General features: G+C 36.7%; 2 long non-coding RNA genes across 7 annotated transcripts; both read right to left on the minus strand.

Annotated features, from left to right (window-relative positions):
• Positions 1 to 706: 706 nt before the first annotated feature.
• On the minus strand, positions 707 to 8,860 carry LOC144636735 (uncharacterized). Of its 6 annotated transcripts, none has more exons than XR_013567600.1 (5): positions 8,416 to 8,860; positions 5,013 to 5,208; positions 4,385 to 4,492; positions 2,578 to 2,634; positions 707 to 1,096 (listed from the first exon to the last, which is right to left on the minus strand). It is a non-coding gene; the product is annotated as an uncharacterized LOC144636735 (long non-coding RNA). The 6 variants fall into 6 exon arrangements; XR_013567599.1 differs by having other exon boundaries at positions 4,923 to 5,208; XR_013567603.1 differs by lacking the exon at positions 4,385 to 4,492.
• Positions 8,861 to 11,107: 2,247 nt separating this feature from the next.
• LOC144636741 (uncharacterized) lies at positions 11,108 to 15,177 on the minus strand. Its single transcript, XR_013567610.1, has 3 exons — positions 14,952 to 15,177; positions 12,775 to 12,883; positions 11,108 to 11,775 (listed from the first exon to the last, which is right to left on the minus strand). It is a non-coding gene; the product is annotated as an uncharacterized LOC144636741 (long non-coding RNA).
• Between the last annotated feature and the right edge of the window lie 942 nt (positions 15,178 to 16,119).

Below are 16,119 nucleotides of genomic sequence, written 5' to 3' on the forward strand. Positions count from 1 at the left end.
GTTCCTTAAATTTAAATATTATAGTTCAAATTGTTAGTACTTCTGTTTGGTTCTTCGAAGTAAAGATGCTAGGGTCCATGGAGTATGTTCAGATGATTCCCACTAGGTGAATTCATAGTCATGACAGTTGTTTTGTAAACATTTTATGCAGAAATGCAAAAAAAGTTATAGTTAAAATCTCTCTGCTTACAACTGGAAGAATCATTGCTCACACAAGACAATTATCCGAAACTTAAAGAATTGATCAACACTGATTACAGACACTCCTCTGCCATTTTACCCTACCAGGCCACATTTTTGCATTTCCCTTCATAAAAGGTAAAATAAAAATGCGGTGGTATAATTAAGTGTTTTTACTTTCTGTATTTTAAAATGTTTTAATAGGTTGTTCTTAGTGCTCCGTTTTTCGAAAATGCAAGAATTAAGAGCTGCAAAAAGAAATTGAGGAGAATGACAGCTCTACAAGAGTTTGGGTGGCAAGCAAGAGCATTAACCATAACCACTGCCTTACACTTTGTAGTTCCACCAATTCTGTGCTCTCTTTCTCAGCATAGGGAAAAGACGAAAAAATGGTCATGATATAGTCCAATAATTTGGACGGTTAAGGTGACAATCCACTGCAATATTATTGGCAGTGGTGGATTGTCCCCTTAACTCTCAAAATACAACTGGTAATACCACAACAGCAGTGTCAGAAACAGTTCCATTTATTAATCAAAATGTGCTACGGGGTTTGCTAACACACAAGAATAACCCTTTGAATGTACATATTTTATTTTGCATATGCTTAGGAGACGCTTAGGTAATTATATGAGAACGTTTGTTGCCATTCAGCCTGGAGATTACATGGCCTGCCTGTTTTGCTGTAGACCAATTATATACCAGTCAGTTAATAAGTTCATAAGTTGCAAATTATCCTGATCTGGTCAACACCCTTGAGGAACATTCTCTTATTACACATGACCATTCCATGTACTCAATTCCATCTACTTCAGTTTCTGGAGAAAGTTGCATTTATGATAGCTTGCCCTCGAACTTGACATTGCAGCCATTCATTCTGTCAACGGTCCCAACAATTTTGCCTGCTGTACATTCCCTAAAACAGTATAGAGAACACATTGTTAGTTAATCTTTTCACCCTTCTTAAAAACTGTATTTCCAAGAAGCTGCACAGAGCAAACATGGCTGTGTTAACTAGGTCTAAGAAATAAAAACAATGATGTAATGGCAAAACAGCAAAATAGCATTTACCGGTACATGTAAATAAACAATTGGCAAAAAGCTATTATAAAAAGATTTTGTGTTTTAGAAATATGTACATTTTGGTAGGCTTCTTTTAGGGAGATAAGCATTGCTGTATGTATTTATTGCAACTGATTTAATGACCATGATGTGCTGAAAAATTTAATTTTTAAAGAAAAACACTGTTTTTGGACAGGAAAAGTGACAGAAATTAGACAGTAGTCATGTAAACTTGGACTAGGCTACTAACAGTTAAAAAATATTTACTTTTTTTCTGCAAACGTACCAATGTTGTATAATTTTCATTCTGGAATTAACTTGATTACATTTATTTTGTATTCACTTTGTATCAAAAGAAAAATTATATTTGAAAAAATATCACCTGCACAGAACAGAGAAGGAATTCACACATGTAAAAACAAGGAACAGTGATAGTATTTTGTTGTCAACTCTTTTGTAACAGTACAATATTTTAAAATAAATATTCACACACTGCAATAAGGCAATGAATTATTGGTTTCAGCTCAAACTCCAACAAAATTCTTAATTTCTTCGTGAAGGGCTCTATTAAGTGCGACTTTCTCCAAAAATCAACTAATATCGCCTTTCTTCGGCACAAATTGGAAAAATCGATTTCGCTCATATTTTGCCCATAGATAGGTCCTAGCGAGAAACCAAACGGACTGCAGTTAGTTTTTCCTAATACAGCTTCCTTTCGCAGAAATATGCAAAAAAAGATTTTGCCCCAATTGGACTCAAAATCCACTTCCGGTTTGACTGATTTTATTGAAAGTTTGATCGCTTCGCGCATTATACAGCAGCTGTTTATTGATATTTCAATAATATTTATAATGTAATTAGGTCTTTATCGTATGACTGAGCGAAAAATAAAACAAATCGAGATTAATTTTTAGCCTGAAACGGGGATAAATCCAAAGGCAAAATTGGCAAATGAGTAGCGAGCGAAATTATGCAGTAAAACTCTGCCATATTTTTCTATGTGCGATAACTTAAAATATCGTTAAAACAATTTTTATGGGTTAACTAGAGACTTATCTAATAGGATATGCAAAAAAATCTCTGGGGAAAAGGTTTTTAGTGGCCCGCTTCGGCCTTTGATTATCACTAATTTTGCCGTAAATCAGCTAAAATGTAAACAATTGCGTGACACGGCTTGTCACAATACCCGTAAACAGTTTCACAATTTCTGTATTTTAAATAATCTAATCATTTAAAATACACGAAAAGGAGTAGATGTCACATGCCGATTGAAAATGGGTTCTTAAAGTAAAACCTTTTCTTGCTATATTACCCTATAATGTACATATGTTTAACCTATCATTGAGGTGTTGCTTTTCCCGCGAGCTGGCTGTGCTGTTTACTACTCTTCAGCTGAAATTAAAAACAAGGCAAATTAATGTACCATGTTTTGTCTGCTCTTAAACACTGAAAGTGTATCTACCGTTAATAAGACAATTCAGAAGAATTCAAAAGTGCTCAGTTATAAGATCTTTATTTTTCATGCACCCATCATGACGGAGTGTGACTGGGCACTCTGCTACACGGGAAATAATTGTCGTTTCTTTTATATTTCATAAGATAATCCTCAAAACAACGAATAGGCATACAAGGTTCACATTGAAAAATGCCCCTACTTTCACAACGTTCGTTTATTCATGATCATTGTAGGGTATTAGCTATGGCTTTTTAGATCTTGTGTTATTTCTGTTCTAGTACAGTTCGCTGAAAGTTAGTATTTTCAAATATATTTAAGTTAAATCGGTAAACATGAAAGTCGGTCTACTGGTGAATCCAGCGGAGATGACCAGTTCTTCCTCTTTTGTTACAAAACTGACTATTTTGTACTAAAATCAGTGCAGACTAGACTCCACCTCCGACTCCATTTTAAGGAAACGAAAGGCGAATGCCCACCTCCCCTCCTGCTGTCCACTGATGGTGGTTTCAGTTGCATAAGCCGATAAGGCAATTGTTTTCAATGTAAAGCTTGCCAAAAAATCTTATCCTCTTTATAGAGAGCTATAGTTTTGTTTGGGCCACTAAAAATGGGCAAAACGAGGTGAGACTATTGCAACAACTGACTGCGGCAAATCAAAGGCTGGAAGGGAGGTTGAGAAGGTTGGGGAGGGGGGAAGGGGAGCTTGCAGGGTGGAATTTTAAAATTTTTCAACAACGTACATGTATGTAATTTATGCGATGACTGCTCTTACTTAAATAAACATGATCGTCTCCACCAAATGCTGGTATAACGAATTTGTCAATGCTCAAATATTGGATGGAGAGCAGACGACTTGTTTGCAGGTTTTCACTCATGATTATCTGTGGAAGGCTTTTTGCGGGTTATCGTAACATGGGAAGCGCCGCCGCTATCGCTGATTATTGCCAAATAAGTATTTCAAGTACAAAACGCATTACATTTGTAGACATGTTCCTTTACTGGTTGATTTAGCAGAGACAGGGCAGAGAGGACGTACTAGTTTCTTTTTTTTCTTTTTTTTTTAAGCAGTACCAACTAGACTCCGCCTCCCACCCCTCTTATAGGAAAGGATATTCAAAATCCTGCCTTCTTCGCCGCTCCTTTGCCCTGTCCCTTTTGTTCCCCTTTTGCTGCCTATAGATGACGGTTCCAGTTGCATGAGGGTGATTTTTCAATGTGAAACGTCACTCAACGCTCTAAGCCTGTTTTTAAGGGCGAAGCTTGAAATTTTGCACTAAAAATAACAGGAGCCGGCTGGGGTTAAGGTAACGACTGTGGAAGATAAGAAAACTGAAAGGAGTAGGGAGAGGAGGGGGCTTATCGCTGAACCCATAACGAGGGCTTACAATAACATTTTACATCAAGTGTCACTGGAGCATTTCTCAGAAATTTGTTAAAGGATCCCTGTGCTGTGCCCGAGGGAGGCACTCGGGATTTCAGGTGACAGAAATGATGGAAGTATTTTTTTGGGCTTAAAAATTTTTAATTCTGGAAATTATTTGTCTAGGAAAATTTTTAAAAATATTTTATGGGCGTTCTGAATAAAGAAGGGATTTTTGGGGGAATAAAAAACAATCTAAACATTCGTGATTGGTTGTATAGTTTCGCGAATAAAGTACAAACAAACGTTTTTCACTGATGATATACCTTGAACAATGGTGTTCCAGTCCTTTGCTTTGCATATAAACTCGAGCGTTCCCCCTGAGTTTCCATTTTTTCTTTGTGTTACCATCATTGCCCCTTTTTTCTGGAAATCTAATGGACAGAAATTCGGCATGAGATGCTTTTGGGGTAAATTTCTTTTGTCCAGGTATTTTTTAAGAGTGTTGTTGGAACCCCTCGGGGTTTTTAGGGGTTCCATTATCCCCGTTACTTGAAATCCCAAGTACCCTCCCCCCCCCCCCCACCCCCTCGAGGTGCTGTGCATGTCTGTTATGTTTCCATTGTCCAAAATAAAGCAGCTTTACACTCGCTAAGACCAGTATGGAATTACTTTTTTTTTAGAAAAGGCCTATTATTTCCCTTTTTTTTTAATCCTGAATTTCAATTCTTTCATTTGACTCACAACTACTTTCTCCTCGTTATTTACGACGACAAGTGGAGGCAGGTTCTCTGCTGCTAATTTTGACAGCTTCTCTTCTTCGGAAATTGAACACAAAAATTTCCCTGCGTGATCTGCACATACCTTATGGAAACAGAAGGAAAACTGTCAGACGTACTTGTATGTCGAAATGCCTGCATTCAGACAAGAAGCGAGTGAGACGTCAATATCTACCTGATCCAACGGGCCCAAATGTCCCGTTCTTTTCATGATTAACTTGGAGAAGATTTTGTTTATCCCTTAAGCTTCCATCGGCATTCGGACATTTTCCTCTGACGATTTTATGCTTTGGTATCTCTTGAGGGACCCTACATCTCTAGGTTCCTCTTGTCCAGCCGAGACCATGGGTTTATCAGTCATTACGTCGACACTTTGAGGAGAGTAAAAAATCGTAGCTCGAGCAAGAATCAACTCTTCTTCGCTCTCCACCCTTACCAAACACAACACTATTTGTAATATGTTTTTTAACTGTTTTTAAAAACTATTTTTTAACTATTTTTGAAAAACAGATTAAAAATAGTGTTTAAAGTATATTTTTTATGTAGTTTTTGACTGTTTAAACTGTATTTGTAATCTATTTAAAACAGTATTGAAACGTATTTTTCAAATGGTGTTTTTGAGCTGTTTGAAACAGTATTTTAAACATATTTTGAAACGTTTTCTAGATTCCAAAGAGGCAGGTTGGAATTTAAAATATATTTCATTCAAACAGGATTACAAATATATTTTAAATTCTCACACTATTTGTAAACTATTTTTAAAATGTTTTTTAACTCTTTTTAAAAACAATTTTTTAACTATTTTTGAAAAACAGATTAAAAATAGTGTTTAAAGTATATTTTTCATGTCGTTTTTGACTGTTTAAACTGTATTTGTAATCTATTTAAAACAGTATTGAAACATATTTTGAAATGGTGTTTTTAAGCTGTTTAAAACACTATTAAAATATATTTTAAAAACTTCTTCAAGATTCCACAGAAGCAGGTTGGAATTTAACAAATTACAAACAGGATTACAAATACATTTAAAATTTGGTGCTTAAAATAATAAGTGTTTGGGTCGAGTACATGAAAACAACAATTAAGTGTGGCTTCACTTTGAACCAAAACAAAGGAAAGAATGGGGATAAAGGTGGTATCTGTTGTAATTATTGAGAAACAACACTGTACAGGAGAGGTGCAGGGAAGGAGAGGGGAAGTTCAAGCGCGAAGCAGGAACATTTGAATGCTCGTGCTTCGTGCTCTCCCTCACTTGCGCTTTGCGCTCAAACTTCCCTTCTCCCTCCCCTTTGAACGCCGGCCACACAGGCTATGTATGACCAAACATATATCTCTAGAGGTCAAGCCTGAGGCTTTCAATAGCAGTGACCAACAGCCAAAAATAAATTTCTAGCTGACACTCACTCTGCTTTCATACTCTCAAGTTCCCAAACTCTTTAAAAAGTGCATTCCACAATTTATGAATGAGCAACAACTGTAAGTTGTCCACTTTACTTTACAAACACTGAGTGTGAAATAATTTGTAAAAGATTTCAAACACTTAATTATGAAGACTCTCAAAAAAAACTTACATGTGCATACAGCGGATTCAAGTTGAGCGTTTAACGGCCACAGTTGTCATGTTCGTTGTCATGGTTGAATTGTTTGCGGTGCGAGGCAAAATGACAGACGTTGGTAGGCGGGAATGCAAACATTCTGTCTGGGAAAACAACAACATGCTTTTTCCCAGACAGAACGTCGTCATTCCCATTTAGCAACGTCTGTCATTTTGCCTCGCAACGGAATCAATTCAACGGTGACAACGAACATGACAACTGTGGCCGTTAAACACTCTTGAAACTTGAATCCGCTGTGAATACATGTACATGTAATACTATATGTATACAGCTGCACATGTATATGTAAAGGACCTCAGCCTCCATCATTTTCTATACCATTGAAATAATGAAAATTTAATTGCACAATGAAATGGAATCTTTTTTGCAATAGTACTGCAACTTACTGTATGTCACAGTGTTAAAATGAACATGACATGCTTCACATGGCTGCTAAGGGTTCTTTTAACTGTCATGGTCAGAAAAAATCAAAGAAATTTTGGCCACAGCCAAAAACTCATACTTTGTCAGTTTGAGGGCCTAGGTATGTAACTGAAAGATATGAAGTTAGTTTTTCGAAATATTCAAATTTACGGCAGAAAACCACGAATAACGGTAATCGTACCGGAAGCTCAAATTTCACTTCTCGACAATCCGAAATTTCACGCTTTACAGCTTCTCACTACCCAGACGTTTCAACCGCTGTAAACCTTTCCTTACCTTAGTTGCATAGATTGACTCTTCCTTTATTGAAATATAGTTAGTATTTTTATCTCTGATTATTTCTGAGCCAGCTGAGCCTCGATTAAGTAGACACATTTTTCTCATTTAGGAAAAAGGCTAAAATAATCCAAATTCAGTGAGGAAAAAAGCTGACCGGTAGTGCTTCAAATCTTCTGATATTTTAGCCAAAGAGAGTCCAGTCGTTGACTTTTAGGTTTATGGTTTCAAAAGTGTAGGATCTAGTAGCAGTTTTTAACAAAGGTCGATCAAAGGTCGACAAAATTACAATTCCGCGGCTTTGAAAAGAACAACTGAAACACGTGACACGAAACACGCAATAGAGTAATTTGTATATTTTTTGGGCAAAGACAACACGGTAAAATTAGCTTTGAAGTTTTATACGTTTGAGACTTTAGAAAAATAGTATTTATCCTAAAGATTGCCTACAATAGAAGAAATACCAAAAATAACAGCACTTGAACTCTCCCTGATGTTCGTCACGCACGAGCGACTTGGAGCGGCGAATGACAAAAATATTTTCCATTGATTCAAAGTAAGCTATATTCTGAAAAAAGAAAAATCTATTTTCTTTAAACTTTGCCCACAAATCTGTCTTAACTAAAAAACGAAACAGCTTTCATATTTGCAAGTATCGTAAGATATATGTTTTAATATTTTATTCATTTAGACCACAACCGGCCTATTTTTAGCAATGGCGACAAGTGAAAATCGAGTCACCGCTTCAAAAATTTATGCTCCAATTTTAGGAATTGTCTTAACTCTCCTGGAATAAATTGGACCTTTATCTGTATAAAGCACACAATTTTGGCTCGTTAAAAAGAAACAAACAATACGGAATATTTTTGATTTGAAGTGTACTTGGCCATCTGACGCCAACGGCTCAAAAAAATTGCACATTTTCAACGGGTCATTGCGCAAAAGTCCAACTACTTCCGCATTACATTTGTTTCCATACCAACTAAAAAGAAGTCAAAGAGTATGGAAATGGAAAAATATGTTGTGGTTTTAGCGATCTTTTAGTGCAACCAGGCGGCAACTTGGCTTATGTTGCGAACATGTTTTGTTTACATTGCAACAGCGGGCAGTTGCTCACGCGAAACCAATTTAGCATAAACAACACAATATTTCGTAAACATTGTAACCTTACAAAACTTTATATCCGCTCACATAATAAAACATCATTTAAAACTCGAAAACCTTAGCAGCTAGCGAGTCAGCAAAAAAAATACTGTCGCCTACCTGCAAGCCGGTGAGACAACAAAATTCATTGTCAGGTCCGCCATGGCCATGTTATTGGATTCCACATTTCTTTCTGGTTTTCGTCAACCATAGTATCCGCAAAAAGATTCAAACGGTAAACATAACACACATAACATAACATTGAACATACCACATGATTGTGATAACTGAAACAAATGAAAGAAAGTTGCGGGCAACACATCCCAAGAAATCAAGCGATCACAACAGATCGGCTTGAACAGTTGATTGAAAGTTGCGTCACGCAATCTAACCTGAATCCAACTGCCTTATGGGCAAACCGAATAATTATTGTCCAAGAATCGGACTGTCCAAAATATCGGCTCTAAATATTTTTAACAGATGTATATGTCCTCGTGTGCACCATTTTGGTATGTTTATTAGAAACGAAGCTTACGTATTAAGCTGAAAACGTATTTTGCTGAAAGAAAACCCAAACAGTCCTATTCGCGGACGGGTTTTTTCATTTCCCGGTTGGGCGGGTTCGTTAAGGGGGGTGGGGGGGGGGGGGTGTAATAGAGCTCAATTTGACCTCATCATCTATTCCTTCTTACGGAGAAAGAAGTAGGGTGGAAATTATCAGAAGGATAGAAAAACCCTGCACATTTTCTGGCCACACTAAAAATATAGCCAACGAAAAAGTGAACAAGACATTTTTGCCTAGAAAAATTTTCCACTCAGCCATTAAAGGAAATCTATAAGCTTATACTACCGTAATGTGAGATACGTTTACAAACCTGATCTTGTCGGCCATGTGCACATTTAGCACATCTCTGCTTCTAATGGCTTTTTTATCACCACGGTGAGTGGGATATTAGAAAGGCCCGTGCTGTTTTGAATATTTCCTATGAAAAACTAGAATGGCGATGCTTGGGACTTATATAATTTCGCCTTTCTTTGATGAAGACAATCCAAATACACCTGCTCTTGCAAAAACTAGTTCGTGCTCTAACAGAAATGCCACGAAATTAAATGGTTTGCTATAAGATCATTGCAGTCTCCAAGACGAACGAGCTCGGTTATCCCCCTCGATTGCCGCAACTTCCTCTATACTTTGAAGTGTGAAACAAAAAGCGCATCTCCTCCATTTGTTTTGTAAGTTGATAATGCTTCGCGAGAACAACAACGAAGTATGAATGACAAGTGCGTGGCGGCGTGGTTTGTAAAGACTTATTTGTGTTCCACTTTTTATTTCTTTCTTACTTACCTTTATCGTTTACTAGAACAATTTATTATTTTGAAAAAGCGGGTTTTTTTGTATTTGAAAAGCGAGCCTAAAATTTCAAATTTGGAAGCATCCAGATGTAGATGTACAGGAAGTGGTCGAAAACAAGAAATCAAACAAATACGTCGGTCAAAAATATTTACAGCCCATATTTTGGACAGTCCGATTCTTGGACAATAATTATTCAGTTCGCCCATAAGGCAGTTGGATTCAGGTTAGATTGCGTGACGCAACTTTCAATCAACTGTTCAAGCCGATCTGTTGTGATCGCTTGATTTCTTGGGATGTGTTGCCCGCAACTTTCTTTCATTTGTTTCAGTTATCACAATCATGTGGTATGTTCAATGTTATGTTATGTGTGTTATGTTTACCGTTTGAAACTTTCTGCGGATACTATGGTTGACGAAAACCAGAAAGAAATGTGAAATCCAATAACATGGCCATGGCGGACCTGACAATGAATTTTGTTGTCTCACCGGCTTGCAGGTAGGCGACAGTATTTTTTTTTTTGCTGACTCGCTAGCTGCTAAGGTTTTCGAGTTTTAAATGATGTTTTATTGTGTGAGCTGATATAAAGTTTTGTAAAGTTACAATGTTTACGAAATATTGTGTTGTTTATGCTAAATTCTTTTCGCTTGAGCAACTGCCCGCTGTTGCAATGTAAACAAAACATGTTCGCAACATAAGCCAAGTTGCCGCCTGGTTGCACTAAAAGCTCGCTTAAACCACAACATATTTTTCCATTTCCATACTCTTTGACTTCTTCTTAGTTGGTATGGAAACAAATGTAATGCGGAAGTAGTTGGACTTTTGCGCAGTGATCCGTTGAAAATGTGCCATTTTTTCGAACCGTTCGCGTCAATGGCCAAGTAGACTTCAAATCAAAAATATGTCGTATTAATAGTTTCTTTTAAACGAATCAAAATTGTGTGCTTTATACAGATAAAGGTCCCCAATTTATTCCAGGAGAGTTAAGACTATTTCTAAAGTTAGCGCATAAATTTTTGAAGCGGTGACTCGATTTTCACTTGTCGCCATTGCTAAAAATAGGCCGGTTGTGGTCTAAATGAATAAAATATTAAAACATATATCTTACGATACTTGCAAATATGAAAGCTGTTTCGTTTTTTAGTTAAGACAGATTTGTGGGCAAAGTTTAAAGAAAATAGATTTTTCTTTTTTCAGAATATAGCTTACTTTGAATCAATGGAAAATATTTTTGTCATTCGCCGCTCCAAGTCGCTCGTGCGTGACGAACATCAGGGAGAGTTCAAGTGCTGTTATTTTTGGTATTTCTTCTATTGTAGGCAATCTTTAGGATAAATACTATTTTTCTAAAGTCTCAAACGTATAAAACTTCAAAGCTAATTTTACCGTGTTGTCTTTGCCCAAAAAATATACAAATTACTCTATTGCGTGTTTCGTGTCACGTGTTTCAGTTGTTCTTTTCAAAGCCGCGGAATTGTAATTTTGTCGACCTTTGATCGACCTTTGTTAAAAACTGCTACTAGATCCTACACTTTTGAAACCATAAACCTAAAAGTCAACGACTGGACTCTCTTTGGCTAAAATATCAGAAGATTTGAAGCACTACCGGTCAGCTTTTTTCCTCACTGAATTTGGATTATTTTAGCCTTTTTCCTAAATGAGAAAAATGTGTCTACTTAATCGAGGCTCAGCTGGCTCAGAAATAATCAGAGATAAAAATACTAACTATATTTCAACAAAGGAAGAGTCAATCTATGCAACTAAGGTAAGGAAAGGTTTACAGCGGTTGAAACGTCTGGGTAGTGAGAAGCTGAAAAGCGTGAAATTTCGGATTGTCGAGAAGTGAAATTTGAGCTTCCGGTACGATTACCGTTATTCGTGGTTTTCTGCCGTAAATTTGAATATTTCGAAAAACTAACTTCATATCTTTCAGTTACATACCTAGGCCCTCAAACTGACAAAGTATGAGTTTTTGGCTGTGGCCAAAATTTCTTTGATTTCTTTGATTTTTTCTGACCATGACACTTAATTACTTGTTTAATTGTTATTTCTAACTTATTCTTAGCTCAACAAGTGTACATGTATCTGCAGGGTTTTCCTTTTGGCCAGCTTGTTCTGTTGGTATTTTTCTGCAAAGATAATAAAAAAATAGACTTCAAAAATTAATTAATTTACATAATAAAATTAAGCACTCACAACAACATTATGAAACCCTAAGAAATGATCTTCATGATTACATTTAAAAAAAATACAAATCCCATTCCTTTTGTGTATATGTGATCACTTATTCGGATACACTTAAGCTTTATAATGTAAGTTCATCATTAGAGGAACATGTACACTGTAAACTCTGATGATAATGCGTCAGTCAATTGAAACCCTGGTCTCCTGACCCCCAGGACTTAGCTGGGATTTAACATGTCCAAAGCCCAGGGTTCGAAATAATGGCTGGTCAACGACAATGTCCAGACTGATTGGGGAGTTGACCAGTCAACCTTTCGTCTTGCCAGTCATATGTTGACCAGTCACATTTGATCATATTAAAAATGAAATAAATTAAAAAGTCCATGCTGTAGCTTTGTACTGCATAACTTTGATCTGAAATTGTGGGTAAAATGTGTAATGTGTAATGATGATAGTACGGGTTTGTCTTACAAACAGTGGAACTATGGAACTCTTGGTAATGTCATGCATCAAGTTTTAGACTCTAGGTTATAATAAAGGGTACAATGAGTTTTGGTCCTGAATATGCAACATAATGCACCTTTGACTATGCAGTTTTTCACCCACTTAATGAATGTAAGCTTTCAGTACAGTCCAAATGGCCTTGGGCCTTCTGTCTAAGAATTAAAATAAAAATGCTGCTTTCACTTAATTCATAGCCTGCGTCGCAGCCGGATGTGTGACAAAACCTTGGTATAGTCCATCTGCGAAACACAGCCAAAAAGCTTGTTCTGATATCCTGCAGGTTTGCAAGGATCTGTGTATTCATTTCTGATTGGCTAGTTTCACATTACTATCATTACTTTCTAACAAGCTTTTGTTTTGTGGTCATGCTGACAGACTTTCTTTGTTTATACTGTGCAAACAGAATGTTGGCGCGAAGATTTCCAAAGATAGCAGAGTACCTTGCGTAACAGACAATCTCTCTCCAGGCGCACACAGCAAGCGAAGGAAACTGCTAGCGAAGGAGTACACCTTGACTGCTAGGAAGTCATAGGAAGACTTCAGTCAAAGCTGTAAAAGAAGCGAATTGAAATTAATCACCTTCGAAATAAACAAGCTCGCTGCAGGAATTTTTTGGAGGTCACAATGCATGTTTGAATTGCCAACAGCCATGGCAAATCTTTAATTTTCCACTTTCTCCAATTGATAATTACAAAATTGTCTTTTAATACTGTTTATAAAAAAAGCTGTCCATCTCAGACTCTTGATTTAGGCGATTACGTCAAACTGTTTTCATCCCGTGTTTCGAAATAAATTTCATTTTAGCTTAGTAAGTCTTGCATGACCAGTTTTAAGTTTGATTTCGTCCAGTGACAAAGCGCGTTCGAAAGTAATATGAAACTAGCCAATCAGAAGTGAATACACAGATCCTTGCAAACCTGCGAGATATCGGAACAAGCTTTTCGGCTGCCTTTAATTTCGCAGACGGACTAGACCAGGGTTTAGTTCGTCTGCAACGCAGGCTATTAATTCAGAGCAGCTACCAGTTCGAGCAGATTTAAATGTGCAAGTGACTGACTTTCTTCATTCATCTATAATATGTACATTGTACAGAGCTGCCATTTTGAAATCAAACTGTTGATTGGGCTAGACTTGGCAAAAGAATGCTAGGACTACAGTCCTCGCTGATCAATAATGAAGACCATAAATGAAATGGGACTGAAAAAAGGTTTTGTGTGACAGAACAATATTATCCATGGTTATCTTAGGGTACATGTATAGTCACTGTACATATACATGTACATGGGACTGGACCCAGGCTTGTGCTTACATGTACATGTAAATGGAACCTTTCTGAAACCAGTCTGGTACGGAAACTACAATCCTAGCTTAAAATTGTTGACACATATTAAAAATTAACAAGAACTGGTATTCACCGAAGTGGAGGTGAATAGTAATCCACCATGTTCACTGACACTGAGGTGAATAACTGTTTTAGTATGTACATGTACCACACAAGTTGAATAACAAGCGGACCAAAACATCACTTTTGGTAAACAAAGCGACGCTTGAAGGCAGTTTGTTTCTCCTTGACTACTTAGAGTTGAATAGTACTTTGCTAATCACCTCCGAGTTAACCAATCAGCACTGTGTAAAGCACTATTCACCTGTGTGTTACAGTATATACTAAAATGTACATGTAATGGCAGTTATTATCGCATGGCAAATTTAACACTTGTTTTTATTAAATCTCATCACACTCTCAAGGCTGCAAATAAGTTTTTTCACTTGAAAGGACATATCTCCTACTAAGACACCATCGTGGTCGCCAAAAAAAAAATATTGTGGTTGGACATTACCAATTTGTTGCCGTAAAATGAATTTGTGATCAAAAAATTGTCCGTACATTATGTCCGACTACAATTGCCATTTCATCGGACATGAGCAAATTTGGTAAGCCAATGTCTGGTGACTGACTGCTATTGCAGCCCTGTACTCTGCTCTAAATACCCCCATCTCCCATCTCGCAATCCAATATTGTATGATTGTAGCAAAGAGCTCATGAAAACAAACTACCACATTGATAGGGGAAGGGGTTGGAAAAGTGGGGCGAAATTAAACCATATTACAATAAAATAGGTCCTAATAGTTAGGTCACTCACATACGTGTAATATGTACAATGTAAAAAACTAAACTGATTGCATCTTCATAAAAATTGAGTGAAATCAAGGCATTAATTTATAAAATCCAAGCAACGAAATATTTTAGTGAGCCTGATTCCTTCACTTTGTTTTTGCATACGAAAGAAATCGGATTTAGTCTATAAATTATTTCGCAGGCTGAAGTGAACTGAACTTGTAAAGCTTACTGAACGTTCTGTTCAGTTGAAATTACAGTGCAGTGACATGAATAATGTACTACAGTATAGAATCCCGATTACTCCAGCCCTTGGTTTCTCGAAACTTCCTCCAATAACTGACTTGCTTTTCCCTTGTGAAGTATTTCTCCGTAATTTTACTCCAGATTTCTCAAAGCAGTTTCCCCCGGACTGGAGGTTCAAGATACACACAACTTTTGCTTCGTGTACATGTGCTTATGTGATTGATCTTTTAAGTGCTTAAATCAATTCAAGCTTACCTTTAACGGTGTCATCAATCCATACGGCTGGAAAATGCATCTTTCCGAAGGTGAATCGTCGATTAAGAAACTATTTCAGTTGAGATTTTAACCAACTATGATGGAACATACGTGTACAACTCTGAGCTCGTTTATATAACGACTAAAGGCAAAATTTAAAATGGCGGTGTGGTTCGAGAAGGCCCGGAACGGATCACGTGGTCTGTAAAATTAATGATTAAACACACACGTGACAATAGCGCGCCCAATTTGCAAAAAGTGCTGTACGCTGGTGGGAGAAATTATTGGATTACAAGCACAAGATTCCTTTTGTGAACAAAATCTGGGATTCCATGGCTAAGTAGAAGGCGCCTTTTGTGTATAAAGGTCTCAGGTATGAGATTAATTAACATTTAATTCACAGATCCCGTTAATCACGGCTGTCCGTCTGCCGGGAGCTTGCAACTCGTCCCCCTGGAACTCCTGTGTTTTGTTTTCAGTGGGTTTCAATCGATATCCAGACCGGCAAAATTTGCTAATTGTTATTTTTCGATTTGCCTATAAAATATCTAGAAGCTTATGATACCTACGAGGCTCTTAAACGTGTATAAGTCGGTCTATTTTCCTCAGATCTTCAGTGTGCGCGAAATGAAGTGAGATAAAACGGAGGCGGGACTGGGGATAGGGAGTAAGGCAACCTCTCAAAATAATGCAAAAATAGTGTATTTAAAATATGTTTCTATGTTGATCCTGCTTTTAGTATTTCAAAACCACATTGTAAATATTCTAGTCAGCTGAACAAAAATTTACGTATGTTGAATTCAGATTTTTGTAAAACGTGATCATGAGTTGATATTTCAAATAGATTTTAAATATTATGTTTAAAACCTGTTTTATACTGTTAACTTGTAAACCACACTTTAAATATCCTATTTTAAACCTATTTTATACTGTTAACTTGCCAACTACATTTAAAATATCCTATTTTAATCTGTTTTTGTACTGTTAGTTTACAAACTACATTTTAAGTCAACAACCATAGCGGATACAACATTCAAAACATTGTCAAAGTAGCATTTTTAAACTATTTAAACTAACTGTTTGTGGTAATTGTTTTGAAACAGATTTAAAATGCACTATTTAAACTCTGTTTTAAAACAAAAATACCTTGAAAATAGATAGAATTTTT

The sequence above is a fragment of the Oculina patagonica genome, chromosome 13 (assembly GCF_052425735.1).
Source record: "Oculina patagonica isolate OP01 chromosome 13, crgOcupat, whole genome shotgun sequence".
Lineage (NCBI taxonomy): Eukaryota > Metazoa > Cnidaria > Anthozoa > Scleractinia > Oculinidae > Oculina > Oculina patagonica.